The following is a 16,016-nucleotide window of genomic DNA, read 5'->3' as shown; positions in this document are numbered from 1 at the left end:
TGTGAAGTCACTGTGCTCTCATGGTGGCTTTTTTAAACTTTCATCGTTGAGACAAAAATTGTTCACTTATTTCAACTGGGACCTTTTGGAAAGTGTGATAGAGTCTGGATTCCTTGTGGAGCTCGAGTGCCTTCCCCACCCTCTCAGGTTTTGCCCTGTTTACCACTGTTTTTGATTGTTGTTAGGTACCTGTCAAGGCGCTAAGTTGTTCATCATTCCCAGAAAAAACATGTGAGCTCAGAATCTTTCAAAGCAACAGCAAAGTAAAACTGGCCAGGTGGAAAAAATCTGTAGGTAGTTATACAGCATCTGCAATTCTAACAGGGATCATTCTGTATTTGTGTTTGTGTGTCTCTTTATGTGATATGGTACATACAGAACAAGTGCCAATCTTGTGTCTAAATTCAAAAGTCAAATACAGGTATATATTGTATGGATATTAAACCTAATTATCTGTATTTGGTGAATGAGCACAACTCACCTCGATGAATCAATAATTTATCCGGGTGATAATTTATCCAAAGTGACCTATTGACCATTTGTGACTGTTTTTTCCATCTGGGCGCTTTACTGAGTTAAGTTCCTTGCTAAGTGGTTTAATAGCAGTTCTTCACCCAGAATTTGACACCCAACCTTTCAGTTACATTCCCAGACCTCTAACCATTACTCTTGCTACCAAATGGGTCTAGATTTGACTGTGCTGGTAAAGTATGGTATTCAAATATTTTATGATATAATATACTATTTCTCTAAATGAAAAATGTAAATACAAGCTGTTAAGGAGGAATATTTTGGAATTAATTGTAAAAATGGACAGAGGACACCTGGTACACTTAGTAAATCTAGAAGCCATACAGAATCTGTGCTAAAGATTTGTTATTTATTGAAACTGTTCTGGTAAAATAGTTAACATTCTCTAATAAAATAAGTTCTAAGAACACATGAATTAATCTACTCAAACTTTTGTCACTTTAGGCCCATGTAAAACATTTTTGGTGACCTTAAATATACCCCACCTTGGATAATGCCCACACATCATAACTTTTAAGCACAATTATGTGCAAGAGGAAGAAACAAACAAGAGTGTTCTTTGCTTTAGGTTACAGAAATGTCTCTAATCATATTGTAGTAATCTTCAAAGGAGCTTTCCGGAACCAAGTGTATCTATAAACATAATCAAAAACAATGGTGAATGAATAAGTGAAGCCATTATGGTATTGGTTATAGCATGTACAGAAAGGCTTTTTAAATTATATTTGTATTTATATTTTTATTATATTTATTATATTGTTTGAAGAATGCTCTGGTGACTTTTTGCTTGACAGCAGATGAACTTTAAGATGTACAATACTGGACTTGCAAGTATTCTTTCATCATTGTTTTTGATTATATAATTACATGCAGTTGGATGTCTTTGAAGGATGTTTCAATGTAAGAAGCCAAGAATTGATAGGCATTGGTTGTGAACTATTTTGTCATGTCCTAAGTGGTTGATTCCTTTGGGAAAGGATAGCTGAAATGTGTTAAATTGGATGTCTGAGGAAAGACACATTGTTGCCAGTACAGTAATCACTCCAGGCTTAGGTTTCTAGTTCTGCCTTTCCAGCACCTTTCAAATGCTCTTAAAAGTATACCAAGTGTGGGAAAAGACTAAATCCCAAGTACAGTTTATTAGAACAGCAAGAATCCAGAAATCTTAGACTGATTACAGACATAATGAAAAGGAAAGGGAATGGTAAAACAAAGATTAGCATGGCATTTGAAGCTACATGCTCTACATGAAAGTGACTTAAATAATTCAGAGTGCTCTAAGCTGTGGGCTTGAAAGCTTGGGCAGACATGGATGGCTGAAACAGCTAAGAAAATAGAGCAAAGGAAGAGGCTATTAATCCCTGGCTCCTTCAAAGTACCCTCTCGCCAATATGTTTTAATGGTCTTTTCTGTTCCAGTCCTTTTATATTTTTGCACTGTAGACAGTTGAAATTTGACTATGGCAATTAAAGATAGAGAGTTTCCATTTAATTTTATGTTTGATCGGTCTAATTAATTTAAACATTGTTTTAATTTGAAGGTTTTAAGTTGAACTGGATGGTCTACTCATACAGTACATGCCTATAATAATCCATTTTCAGTGCTCTTGACCAGATGAGGATTGTTGTGGCATCATGTCAAGGAAAGAGGACTAGACATCTTCTTCCTCCCCAACAGATTAGAGCTCGTCTTGGAAAGCTATAGTTGAAAGCTATAGTCCCACTAGTGTCCTGGATTGACCTCAAAGTCTCTGCCAGTGGAAGGATCCTTGTATATCTCCAATGGATCCTCTCAGGACTCATCCTTATTACTGTAGGTTGTTCGAACCTCTTGAAAAGGCTCCTCTCAATCGAGAGCAATAACGACTCTGGACTCTGACATTCTCACAAATATTTGAGGTTCTCATTCTATAAAGTGCAACAACTAAAGACACAAAAAAATTATTATTTTGAGAAGAACTGCTTTATTTTGGTTGATCACTGAAAGGTGAAACAAAAGGGAAAAACCATTCAACTACTCAACTCAGTTTTCTTGCTGAGAATAACTTCTAAAAAGCTAACATTGTTCTGATGTGGAAACAAGGGGAAATATCCAAATTTGTCATGTTTAATTGTATTATAATGCAAGAAGCAGTTGTAGGTAAAGTAAAAAAAAAGTGAAATGCAAAGCATCATGAAGTTAGTTGATAATTAGTTGATAAATCATTTTATTATTTCAATACTGTGAATACCCAACAGTTTTGAAGAGTATGAACCAGAGTTTGGAAACCTCATGACAGACAATGAAGTGACATGGTTATCCTGTGGCAGAGCTCTGTAAAAAGGGTTTTGAATCCCCTTGCTTGGATTTGTGATTTCCTTGAAAGCAATGGGAAGAAGGAGAAAAAGACTGGAAAATCCAGAGTGAATAATAATTATTATTAAATATGGCATTTTTGACTGACGTGAATAACTGGCCATTTGAATGTACTAAATCTCTAGTTGCAAGGCAACCACAAACTTCCCAAAAACATGCAGTGTGCCGTTACCACTTTTCAAAACATTACAACATTATTCATTCTTGAATAATGTTCACTTTCCTAAACTCAAAGCAGTCACTTCAGAAAATACTGAACTTTTGAAATATTCCAATTCCAATTCATTTGTGCAGGTGTTGGAAGATTTGAGGGTGGAATCTGAGCCTAGATTCGAACATGTAATAGAGTACAAGGATTATTTGTGTTTAATTGAGAATACCTTTGTGTCAGTGTCATCTCTATCACCAGTTATCATGGACAGTTTTCTTGGCCATGCTAAACTGGAGATTGAAATTGTGGAATTTCAGACAAGTAAAAAGCTGAATTTAGAGCAGGCATTTATCATTTCTGGAACAATACCCCTCAGAAAACTTACAGTATATGCTGCTCTGAAATATTTTAGCAAAAATGCAGCCATTTTTCAGTCATTCTCTCATCTTCTATTTAAACTACTGATTTAAATGTTTTGACACCCAGTCTTGTGTTTCAAAATTATCTGATCTCTAAAGGGTTTCCAGAGGTAATCCATTTCTGACAAAGAGACATGGGTGTGCATAGCAATGTATATTCCCATAATGAGTGGTTCCCCATTTCCAGAGGGAAGTGACATTTAAGGCAATACTCCTGTATGAGGGCAGCTCTGAAATCCATTGGTTGGTACATGGATTGTGAGGTTAAAAGTAGTGGTTTTGCTTGGAAGACATCTGTTTGAGTGTAATGAGTATAAATGAGAACCACTTGGCTTAATTAGATAATTGGCATCCAATGGGAGTGAAATTCCACATGAGGAAAACAATAAATAGGATCAGCTCTATGTGTAATTGGCCTCTCCACTTGATTAGTGCACTGTATATTATCAGCCAGGGGGCAAAAAGGTTTGCTCCTGCAAGAAAGTGAGGGAGGGTTCAAAAGTGAATGAAGAGAATCTAGATCACAAAGGGAAAGAGCTCCTGTTTTTTAACATCAGTGGACTGGGGTAAAATCTCTGAGGTAGAAGTATGATAAGTGTAGGAATGACAGAGTCTCTCTGTAAAAAAGGTACATGTTTGTGATAATTGTTATTGAGAGATATGAAGTAGTTGAGATTAATTCTCCTGTTTTGAACTTCCTAAGAATGACTTGAAGAGTGAAAAAAGGAAGAAAAGAGCTACTCTATCTGTGGGGGAAGAATGTCTGAATGGTGGTCTGTACAGGTTTCTCAGAAAGGTCATCACTGGAAAATCTTGGAACCTGGAAGAGTTCCATCTGCCAAGCTCTGACAGGCCACTCAAATGCATGAAAAATGTGATGCTCTGACTGAGCTGTGTTCTGTGGTTCACAAATTGGCGTCACCACATATACTGTGCACATCCCATTCAATGTTTTAAGAGCTGAAAGTAAAGTTAAAAATATGTCACACATGTTCTTTCAGGGTCATCATTGGGAACCCCTTATTAAGTACAGTAACAGCATATTTCACTCTCAAGAACGTGTGTGAATACCTAAGACTCCGTAATGTAATGTTTGCAATTATGCTTAAAAAACTAGTCTTAATAATATCTCAGTCCAAAAAACTCATCCATAGAACTATGCAAATACATGTTATTCTTTATGCTCTGTTCAGTGACTAATGTTAATAGCAATCAATGTTCAGTCTCTCTATGTCTTTATTTCTCCAAAGATAGTAATGAGATCATTTGTGATGGCCCACATTGACATTTTCATTTAAAAGCTGACTTATTTAAGGTTAAGGAGATGGAGATCTTATAGCATAATTCTTAGAAAGATCACATAAACATTTCTCTGTATTGAATCAAGGTCTCTGGCTGGTCATGTGTGTCTGTGCATGCACCGGGATCAGGTGCACTTGCCAGAAGAGGCAAAGTTTTCACAGCATACTATTTTGAAAAGGAAATACCTTCAGTTACTCCATTATTCATTAGGATCTCAGAGGAATGGAATGCACTAAAGACTATAACAGATACAGGTTAATAAAACTGATCTTCCTTGGACATTTGCTGGGCTACCAGTCATGCAGGTGAACACAGAAATATGTTAATGCATATTCTCATGAGAAAGGGAAAAAAAAATCTTTATGCCAAATTGTTTCTCATTATTTCAAGGTAAGCAAATGGTGATATACTGTTAGCTTACTCTCAAAGTAACATTATTTTTTTATTACAGTTCCAATACAATAATGTTTCAATGTCTGTAAACATGTTTATTGAAAACAAAAAACATCATTTCTTGTTTTTTTTCTCACAAGGAAAACCTAATGAGGTGACATCTGAGAACTACTAAACTAGGGCAGTCCAACTTTGCTCTCGGAGGGCTTGTGCGTCTGCAGGTTTTTAAGAGTGTTTAAAGCTGTAGCAGCATTTTAAAAGCTGTGACAATTTTAGAAAATTGATTAAGCCAATAATGAGTTAAGCATCATTAAGAGCTACCTTGGAAAGAAATCCTGCAGATAGACTTGCCCCCCAGGAACCTCCAGAGTTGGACCACTCTGTACTAAACAGTATTGATAAAGCAGTTCATCCTCAGCAGTCTCTGTGTAGCCTCACTGCTAATCACTCATGGGTGTAAGCTACAAGCTCAACCATTAGATGTTATGATTAGTGCCAGGTGGGGTGGTAGCACAGTGGTTAACGTTGCTGCCTTACAGTGCTTGGGCTCAGAGTTCAATTCCACACTGTGTGAAGCTTGCATGTTCCCTCCCTGTGTTCTTGTGGGCTTTCTCTGGGTGCTCTGGTTTCCTCCCACAGTCCAAAAACATACTGGTAGGTTAATTGGCTTCTGGGGAAACTGGCCCTGGTGTGGGTGTGTGTGTCTTTGTGTTTGTCGGTCTGCCTTGTGATGGACTGGCATCCCATCCAGGGTGTACACTGCCTTGTGCCTGTTACTTGCAATGATAGACTCTTGCTTCTCCTTGACCCTGAATTGGAAGAAGCAGCCAGAAAATGGTTGGCTAGTTTCTATACTGTATTTTAGTCCTCTATCTCCCTCTACTACTAATACCATTATTAAACAATCAAGCCATTGGGTAACTTTAATCATCTCATCTAATCATTTAATTCCTACAATGTATGTGCATCAGAATGTAACTCACAAGCAAGGTATATATAGTAGCTACTGATTTGTTTAATAGTATGACAGACTAAAATGATCATCAGGAGCAGGTATTCTTCATAATGTGTTAACAAAATAGTTTTGTTTTGTCTTAAGAGATGACACATATGAAATCAGAAAATAAGAGCAGTAACAAGGTGCTGTACCCTACGTGTAAAATGATTTTCACAGCATTTCACAAGGAACACATAAATGCCATTCACAGTTCGGTGAAAAAAGTATCTGGTGTGTTATATTTTGCTGTTAAATTTAATCTTATCAATTGATTCACACATTATACTGTATGATTTTAAAAGTGAAATCTGTTCACTTTTCAAAGATCTGTCAGACATTTCCTGATTCCCCATGCCAGAGTGGAACACTGCATTCATTGAGTGCAGATAAAACTTTGTCGACTAGAATCAAACAGTCAGTTTCCCAGTATTTCACTATGCAAAACATATTGGTCTTTCACATCTGTAGGTTCATATGTAACTGTAGTTTGTCAAATATTTTGACCAACTCTTTAATTTTGTTGTTGTGAAAATCAATGAAATACCCCTGTCTATTGATTAGCTATAAGATTTCCATTGCCACTTGTTTTGTTTGTTGAGAAAATTTTCCATGGAAATATTAGCACTGATTATTGCTTCAAACTGACATATTACATCAAAAACCCAGGATATTTCTTTGAACAGTAAAATATAAAAAGGAGTACAAAGCCAAAAACATGAGCCACACCTTTACCCAGAGGCTTGTAGGAGATTGAAAGAAGCTACCAAATGGACTAAATGGGCTGATCTAGATCTAGTCTATAATCTTTCTTGTTTTCTTCAGATGTTGGCATATTCATCTTTCATTGTGATTTCTTACCAGTTTTAAAATGTTCATCTGTTGTCATATTTTCGGGTACTTTAACTAATTAGATCTGTAAAATAAAATACAATATTTGCATTGGTGTGCAGCAAGCTAGGTGGATTCTGTTACACCCAAAGAAATGCTTTTTGATGTAGTTTTTGTATACCCATTTTTCTTTAATTACGTCATTTTTTTGTTTGTACCAATAATCTGATCATACAGTATATAGTTTCTAATTGTGCAGTTAATCACTGTTGCTATGCTAATAATCTAAGAATAATAGATATACACGTAAACCCATCTTATGTTGCCACCAGCAGCTACTTATAATAGTAGTTGTTAGATACTATCATTCAAAAAATCCCATTTGAAAAAGGTACAGACATAGCAAAGAACAGTACACTCAATATTACACCAGTATTACAGATATAGTGAGTCATAGTTTATGTGTTGAAAAACATTTAAATATCCTTTAATATACCTAGAGAGGATTACACAAATGAAAGCTTTGCCTAACTTTACTAGTTCACTATTGTAGTGAAAAGTGTTAAGGCAGCAAAAGCACTAAATGCTTGTGTTTTAGTTATTTTATAATAACTGTGGATGAATACATAGCCTAAAGTTTGTGATTTGTGATTTTGGAGTTAAGCCTGCTTATTAAGGCAGTCCATGGGATTAAGAAAATATCTAGTATATGTACTCAGGTGGTCTATGCTGTATATGCACTTTGTGTTATATGAAGACATTTATTGTTTAAATGCTTTAAAAAAATAGACTCTTTATAAACCTGGTCTATGCAACAGGGCAGACATTAACATGTTGTTGTACATTTTACTGTTGTTTGCCTATAAAAAAAGACTGGTGCTCTGTCTATCATCAGCCTAAATTTGGCACAAATAACTTCCAGGAATTACATACACTACCAGACCAATATATCTCACTCCTGTCATATGGAGTAACAATGCTGGCTTGAAAGGAGAAAAACAACTGGCCAAAAACTTCTGCAACTTTTCCTCATTGCACAGTTGCATAGTTTACCATTAGCTAATAGCAATCTGTCAAGAAAAAAAAAAGATTCATAGATCATATTCAGTAGTTTTATCTAAATAAACAAACAAAGAAACCAACTGCTAAATAACTTTTGAACAGAAAAAAATAAGAACATGACAACACAGTCAAGCTAACCCCTTAAATCCCTTAAATTAAATGTTTTTAGAAAAGTACCATAACACCCAGTTTATGTGTGGTCCACTTAAAGGAAATAATTAAAATACTGTAAGTCCTTATGCCAAAGCACTGATAAAGGCAATGCCTGTTCTTTTCTTAAAACAGTTCCAAGAGTTGCAAACATTTTCTTTTTAATGTTGAATTACATTTCAGAAAATAATAACAGACATACAGTTGAAGGTGTGAATTTGTAATTTATGATTATGCTTATTGGTGAAAATTACAGATATCATTTTACTTAGCACTTACTTGACTGAGCTCCAATACTATACCATTTTCTCTGAAGTATGAAAGCAAAGGAACTAATCTTTATTTTTCTAATTATTTTGTATTTTAGCTGCCTTCTTATGCATTTGTCTCTTTCAGCTTATTCAAATACTGTGTCATGAATGACCTGGTCTTCCATGTCAATTAGTTTGTTGCCAAGTAAAATGCTTTTGGATTTCCTTTTTATAAAACGTTTTGACATTACAGTCCAGTGTCTTGTATATCAGGGCAGAATCTTAAAATCATCACCTCTGTGTCTGGGACACTGAACAATAATGTTACACCAGGATTCCCAGGAATAAAAAAATGGAAAGAGGAATTACAATATAATGGAATTGTTGTTTGAATGATTTAAAAAAGTAAAACTTTGTAAATATTAAATATAATATGTTAACACTCTTCTCAGATGTCAACATTTCTCCTACAGCAGTCCTTATTATATAGAAAGTAGTTCTCAGTTAATAAAGAAATTTGATAAAAGCTTTAAAGCTTCCAACAAACTCCATTGTCATGAATACCAAAAAATATGGTGGCTTTAAAGCTATGAAATACATGTTAGTAGAAAAGAAAAAAAATGTATTAAACATGAACCATGAAGCAACAACAAAATATCAACTGATATTGTGTAAAAAGGAGAATTATTGCGACAAATTGTGTCATGCAAATCAAAACAAACTTTGGTTGTTGATGAAATGTGTACTACATAGCTTAACACAAATTTTAAGATAAGGGAACTTAATTTTATATGGTTGGCATATTATAATGTCCAATCAGTTTAGTTCAGTTGTCATATATTTCCTATGAGCAAATATTTTTCTGTGAATATTTATGAGCCACCTGTATTCTAATATTGATGTACTACAAAAATATCCATACTAAGCAGACTAAAATTTGAACATCATAATGCACATAATCTTTAATCAATCACCTTGTTACTTTGAGACAATTGTCATTAACTTTAAGTGAGCAGCTACACTACAGCTACAGCTGTTGTTGCCAGATTATGTTCTCACTGTCCAAGTAATTTCAGAAAAGTAAGTTGAGTGTATTCAACAAATCCAATACGACAGCCAAATTATAAGAAAATACAATTCCTGTGATCAATTTACTTGCTGTTGATGAAACAACCCAGGTGGTAATTTATGGTGTTGTAGTTTTCCAGTACAGAAGCAACTTGTATTCTTAGAGCAAAATGACAACCAGGCAGCCATATTGGTTCATGCCAGTGTAGCACATTATTCTAGTGACTATACAATTAACACTGAATTAGGTTCAAATTTGCTAAACAGATTTTGAATAGAAGTTAGTGGTACAGTTAGTTGTACAGTACATGTAAAGACACTATATGAAACACAATTGTGGTCAGGCAGTTGTCTTTAATATGTTGGAGCTCTTTTTGACATTTTCATCATATTGGCATTAAAAATATCAAGTTTTGCATTTATTGGCCAAATTAACTTCCTTTACTCATTTGTGTTAAGGAGTTAATTTTATGGAGCATCTGAGAACCCATTGTTGACATAAAAAAAGAATTACCGCAATGAAGGCACACCACTGAATCAGGTTCTGATGTTAATGAAACCATAAACTTTTCATAGAGGAGGTTGGTATTGATGTCTTCTGTCTTATCCATCAAGCAATGGGAGGAACTGTGCAAATAAATAGCATTTCCAATTTTAACTAAGTCAATTTTATTGAAATAAACCAAGTTTAAGTTCAATTTTTGCAGACGTTTACAAAACAGGCAGTTTAAGTTGACAACAAAATGGAAGTTGTGATTATTCAGTGCTGTAAAAGCATTTCCCACAGTCTCCACCATTCTGAAACTCAGTGCAACCTATCTTGTATTGAAAACTGAATGTCATGCACTTCTGAAGAAGTTCTATTTCAGCTCTTGTCTTCTTTCCAAAAGTACTACAATATCTAAAGAATAGGACAAGTAATAGGTTTATTCCAGAGAAGAAAGAAAACACAACGTTTCGGCTGTGGAGCTTCTTAGTGTGTGACTACCCACCTGATCAAGAGAACAGTACTTGTCTTGCAAGATTTTAAATTAATCTGTGGCTCTAATGTCTTCCCTGCATTCCCTGTCTTCCCTATCATTAAGCTTAACAAGGTTGGCAAAAATATTCACTGAAGCATCTACTGTGTATTGACTGCATCCAAATACAATATAGATCACTTTTTGTTCAAGACTGTGACTTCATCAGGCAAAGTGCACTTTGGTAACTACAATTACAACTTTACCCTTTTATTACAGACAATTTCATAATGTTCAGACTGAACATTAGAACATATGACTTTAGAATACCATATGTACACTATGTCCAGTCCATTTAACTACTGGTAGCTATTTTCTTGTTCATTACCATAAGAAAACATGTTTCACTTTGCTTCCTTATAATCTATGGAAACATTTCTGGATATCATCTATTTGCAAGTGCAAAAGACCGGAGAGTGAAAAGTGAAAGGTGAAAATGAGATAAGTAATTACTGGCTGGCAGGGCTAATCAACCTAATCAACCCACAAGGTGAGGCGCTAGCAAAGCTGCAGAGAGTGCTGCGCATAGCAAGGGCTGGCTTGAGGAAAAGACTGCTGCACAGCCCATGGGTCAGAAAAAAGGAGGATAGCGAACCTCTTGAAAAAAAGGACCAGGTTTCAGGGCACTCTTGAGGCTGAAACTTCTGTGCCTAGTAAAGATGGTCTAGCTCATCTAGAGCTTAGCAAAGAAATATGAGGAGTGCAAATAGTAGTGCTAGTGAAAAGAAATAATAATAATAATAAAAAATAATTGCTTATACTTATATAGCGCTTTTCTGGACACTCCACTCAAAGCACTACATTTGATGGGGACTCCCCTCCATCACCACAAGTGTGCAGCATCCACCTGGATGATGCGACAGCAGCCATAGTGCACCAGAATGCTCACCACACATCAGCTATTAGTGAGGAGAACAGAGTAATGAAGCAAATTCATAGATGGGGATTATCAGGAGGCCATGATTGGTAAGGGCCAATGGGGAATTTGGCCAGGACACTGGGGAACACCCCTACTCTTTTTGAGAAACGCCTTGGGATTTTTAATGGGATTTTAAGTCAGGACCTTGGTTTTACATCTCATCTGAAGGACGGCTCCTTTTTACAGTATAGGGTCCTCGTCACTATACTAGGGCATTAGCACCCACACAGACCACAGTGTGAGCGCCCCCTGCTGGCCCCACTAGCACCTCTTCCAGCAGCAACCTTAGTTTTTCCCAGGAGGTATCCCATCCAGGTACTGACCTGGCTCACACCTGCTTAGCTTCAGTGGGCTGCCAGTAGTAGGGTGATATGACTGCTGGCTATGGGAATGACGGAGCCTTGGCTTTATATAGAAAAGTGGGAATCGAATAATAAGCTAATTAACATGGAGCAAAAAAAGGTGGTCACAGCAACAAACCCTGGAAAACCGTGAGCCCTCGTGAGAATGTGCAGGTTTCCCAGGGCAACTGCTAGCTGAAGGATGCTGTCATGATACATAAAGTCTGCACTCCACACTTTTTACAGCTTCAATACCATCAGTTTCCCAGCTCCTAACTTATTAACTTCTTGACATATACAGTACCACAAGCAGCATGTATAACAAACAATGGACACTGGCTTTAGAAATATTTTTATTCTCTTTTCCATTTTGCAGGAAATATTTTCTACAGCGCTGAACTACATTGTCAGTAACTCCTGTACCTTCTGTTCCCTTTTCTCTAGCAGTTTTGTTCCTGTCATTTTTTCCTGTAGGTTTAAGGGTTGACAGAGATTCACAAAAATTCTTGTTGAATCTGCAATAGTTTTATCCTCCTTTTTTGTCATGTTACATGGCACACTGTTCAACGTTGTTGTCTTCTATTTTATAAAAGTATGACTACAGTGTCTTTTGTCTTTTGAGATAGATAAGGACAGAGTAGCCTTAACACTAATGTGCTCACATGGTAAATACAGTGGTTTTGAGACTGGAGATTGAATCAAAATGCAGGTTGTTTAGCTGAGTAAGCTGTAGCAGAAAAATGTGAATCACACTCTGAAGTCACAGCCATACAAGCAGGGGTCAAAGGTGAGGATTTACAAATCAAAGCATGAAGGGGAATATATATATATGGGAAATCAAGAAAACAGGGTGAGTCGAAGCATGATGATGATGTTATCCGGTCAGTCAGATCCGACTCTCGGCAATTCTATAGGCCATCTCTCGCCACACTTTCCGGTCTTGGACTTTCACTTTCAGCTGTTCTACTGTATGCCTAAGCCAGTGTCTGTTTTGATGGCGTCGAGCCACCGCGTTCTTTGGCGGCCTCGTCTTCTTGTTCCACTGAAGTCGAAGCATAGGGAGACACAGAAGGAGATCCAGAAGAATGGCTGAAATGAGATAAGAACTGGTGAAAACTGTCATATAAGCAAAACCAGGGACCGCTGAGACACAAGAATTGACTCTATAACTGAATGTAGAAGTACTGTTGTTCATGGAAATAGATACTCACGGGAAAAATATAAGTACTGGTTTAATTGTGTTCAGGTGGAATTGATCTTTGTTCAAATCTTGTTGTCACGGCAACTGGGGAATTAACAGCACCAGTGTCTGTTTCTGTTTGTTTAGGCAGATCAGATAAACCACATCCAACAATCTGTCTAAAACCTTACATGGATGCTCCCAGGAAGAAGATGGAGCACAGTCTCTTCTCTTGTCTAAAGTAAAGAACCCATTCCTTATTGCCCAGACCACACTAGGGACCCAGGCTCTCAGATTGTCGTATCTCTTCTAACTCATTCACCAGCAGTGCTGGGCCTTTTTGTGCCAAGAAGACATCATGAGAGTTGCAAAAGTGGAGGGTTTTCAGGTGTCATATTAGTAGAAACCAGCCCTCAGCCTCCACACTGTGGCTACTGCAAAGTGCCCTGCTCAGCGAACTGCCTTCAATACCATTTTTTATGGAGAGCCCTTGGGAGCACCAACGTCTCTCCCTAGTGCCTGACACTACCCCCTTCCAGTGAAGCACCCTTTCACAGAGCTACTGTAGGTCTCAGCTCCAGTCTCTCTGGTGCATGTGCATGTTACAGCCAACTCCATACTAAGGACAGGTCAGGTCAGAATCTCTATTCTGCTGTGTTACAGGAATATAAAATATAATATTTAGAGAAATATGCAGAAATTCAGTGAGCACAACTCTACATGTAAGTTTCAATTTTGATTTTAATGTATTATGATCTTTTAACTTTCAGTACTAGTGTGCAATATCCATATCTGACATACATAATAAACAAAGACAAACTTAATAAGTTAAGTGTCTGGAAAAACTGACATTTTAAAGTGCAGATAAAATATTTATACTGTATAACCCTCTGGTTAAATATTAAAGTTAAGCAATTTTAATATGCAATACAAAACAATTAACAGAGACAATGGAAGAAATAAAGGAATATTTAACCTAAAGGTACAAATTACTCATCTGGGAAAGGAATGGCTTCATATGATTCCTAATGTTATTCTTTAAGGGGAAGAAACATTTTAAGTAAAGAATTCATAAGTAAAGTAAGTAAACATAAGTTAAGAATTCCAAGAATCAATTGTTTTTAATAGCTTGTAGAATATGTGTACAGTATATATATATATGTACAGTTTATAGAGAGAACTCACCAACATATCCTGACTTATTAAATACATTGTGTTACTTTTCCATTATGTACAGTAGACAGCATGTTTTTTTGTGCAATGAAATTAGTGACAGCTCTCGCAATCTGAAGGCTTGGATGTTCCACTGTAGGCAAGTTTTTTAGAGTAAGCAAAATTTTAGCATGATCAGCATTCATTAAATGGCAGTAAATACGTCTGGCAGGCCATCTGGATCTCCTTTAATGTGTTTTAGGAATGGTCACTTTGGGAATAATGAAGTTGTCCATATGCTTTCATGTACTCAGTTTCCAGTGGACACTGGGTGTTGCCAATACACTAGCAATCTGATTATCTGAACACCTGGAGAGGAAATGTTGTACAAATAGCTAAGGTTAGAATAGACATTCTCCAATAAAAAGTAGACAGACTTAATAGTTCAGAAATTCATGCTTCATTCCTAACACTGAGATTCACATCTCATTTGCTTTTAACAATTTATTTAGGTGTTACTGGTGAATTCACCTTCTTTATTGGTCTTAATGTTGAGGCAGTTATAAATATAATCTGGACTTCACGAGGCAGGTAACTATTATTAGCAATAGATTTAGAGTTTCCTTATATTTTCTCCTACTAAACAGTATTTGCTTGGCAAGTGGTGGATGTGTTTTTGGGTCTGATAGTACTTGGCATGTCATTGTTTGTCTTGGAGCCCCAGATGGAACTGATACAACATATAGTGTGCAAAATCAATCTATGTCAGGAAAAAGCATGGACTACAAAAATACTGTACTGTACGTCGCTATGGGTGATAGACATACACATAACCTCTACAAGACTGTACAAATATACCGTACATACAAGGTCACAGGTCAAGAGGACAAAGACAGCTATAAGGAGGATGTAGAAGAATGCTAAATATATAAAACATTATCTGAATTCAAAATGTTTGTGTTATACTTCCAAAATATTAATACCATAGTAAGTAAATATCACAGTAGTTGAGCCTACAGTACATTTAAGTTACCTTCCTTCCAATCACCACACCCAACTCTACACATGCATATAACAAGTGTTATACAGCTTCACAGCTTGTCCTATTCAACAAAATGGTTTGTTCATCTCTGCAATATGGACTGCATTTCATTTTTTTCAAGTTACACCAACCTCAACCTGTTAGGAAAAAGGCTATATGCTTGCTTTTTGCAAAGCATTAAATTAAGTACACAGTCTAATATGGCAAACATTCTAATCACACTTTGGAATTAGCTATACTTTTAGGAACACTATAATCAAAATATGTGAGAAAATGCCTGTTATAATAGTCGTGTGCAGTGAAAGAAGGAATAATTAAAGAATAAATGTAGACCAGTCAAAAGACCTAGTGAAGCTCACAGGAAATTTCAAAAGAACAGTTGACTAAAGTTCAATCCTCAAGTCTCCAGATGTTGTAAATCCTTTATTGTTTTCATCTGAATCAGCTGAAACCGGCACACATACAGAACCACACTGTTAACATTTTGATGCATAATCGTGTGTTTTAAAGTGGATGTATCCACATCCATATGAGTCATTCAGTATTTACTGTACTTGATATCCTTAAGACATTGAAAAGACTAGATATTGTCTATGTTTCACTTAACAGAAAGATGTCAAGAACGTATGACCCTGTATTGGATAAAGCTGTTAAAGAATGGATGGATGTTGGGAACTATGTGCAACATTTTCTATTTGTTTCATGTGTCATTATCACTGGTTAAATTCAAAAGCAATGGTTTCTAATTAGAGCTATAAATTAAAATAAATATTAATGGAAGAGTTTGTAGTACTTGGTGGGATGTGGATTGGACTACAGATATAAAAAAACAGCAGAGTTTAAGGTCTGTTTAATA

The sequence above is a fragment of the Lepisosteus platostomus genome, chromosome 8 (assembly GCF_059453375.1).
Source record: "Lepisosteus platostomus isolate fLepPlt1 chromosome 8, fLepPlt1.hap1, whole genome shotgun sequence".
Classification (NCBI taxonomy): domain Eukaryota; kingdom Metazoa; phylum Chordata; class Actinopteri; order Semionotiformes; family Lepisosteidae; genus Lepisosteus; species Lepisosteus platostomus.
The sequence above is the reverse complement of the archived record's forward strand: the minus strand, read 5'-3'. Positions refer to the sequence as shown.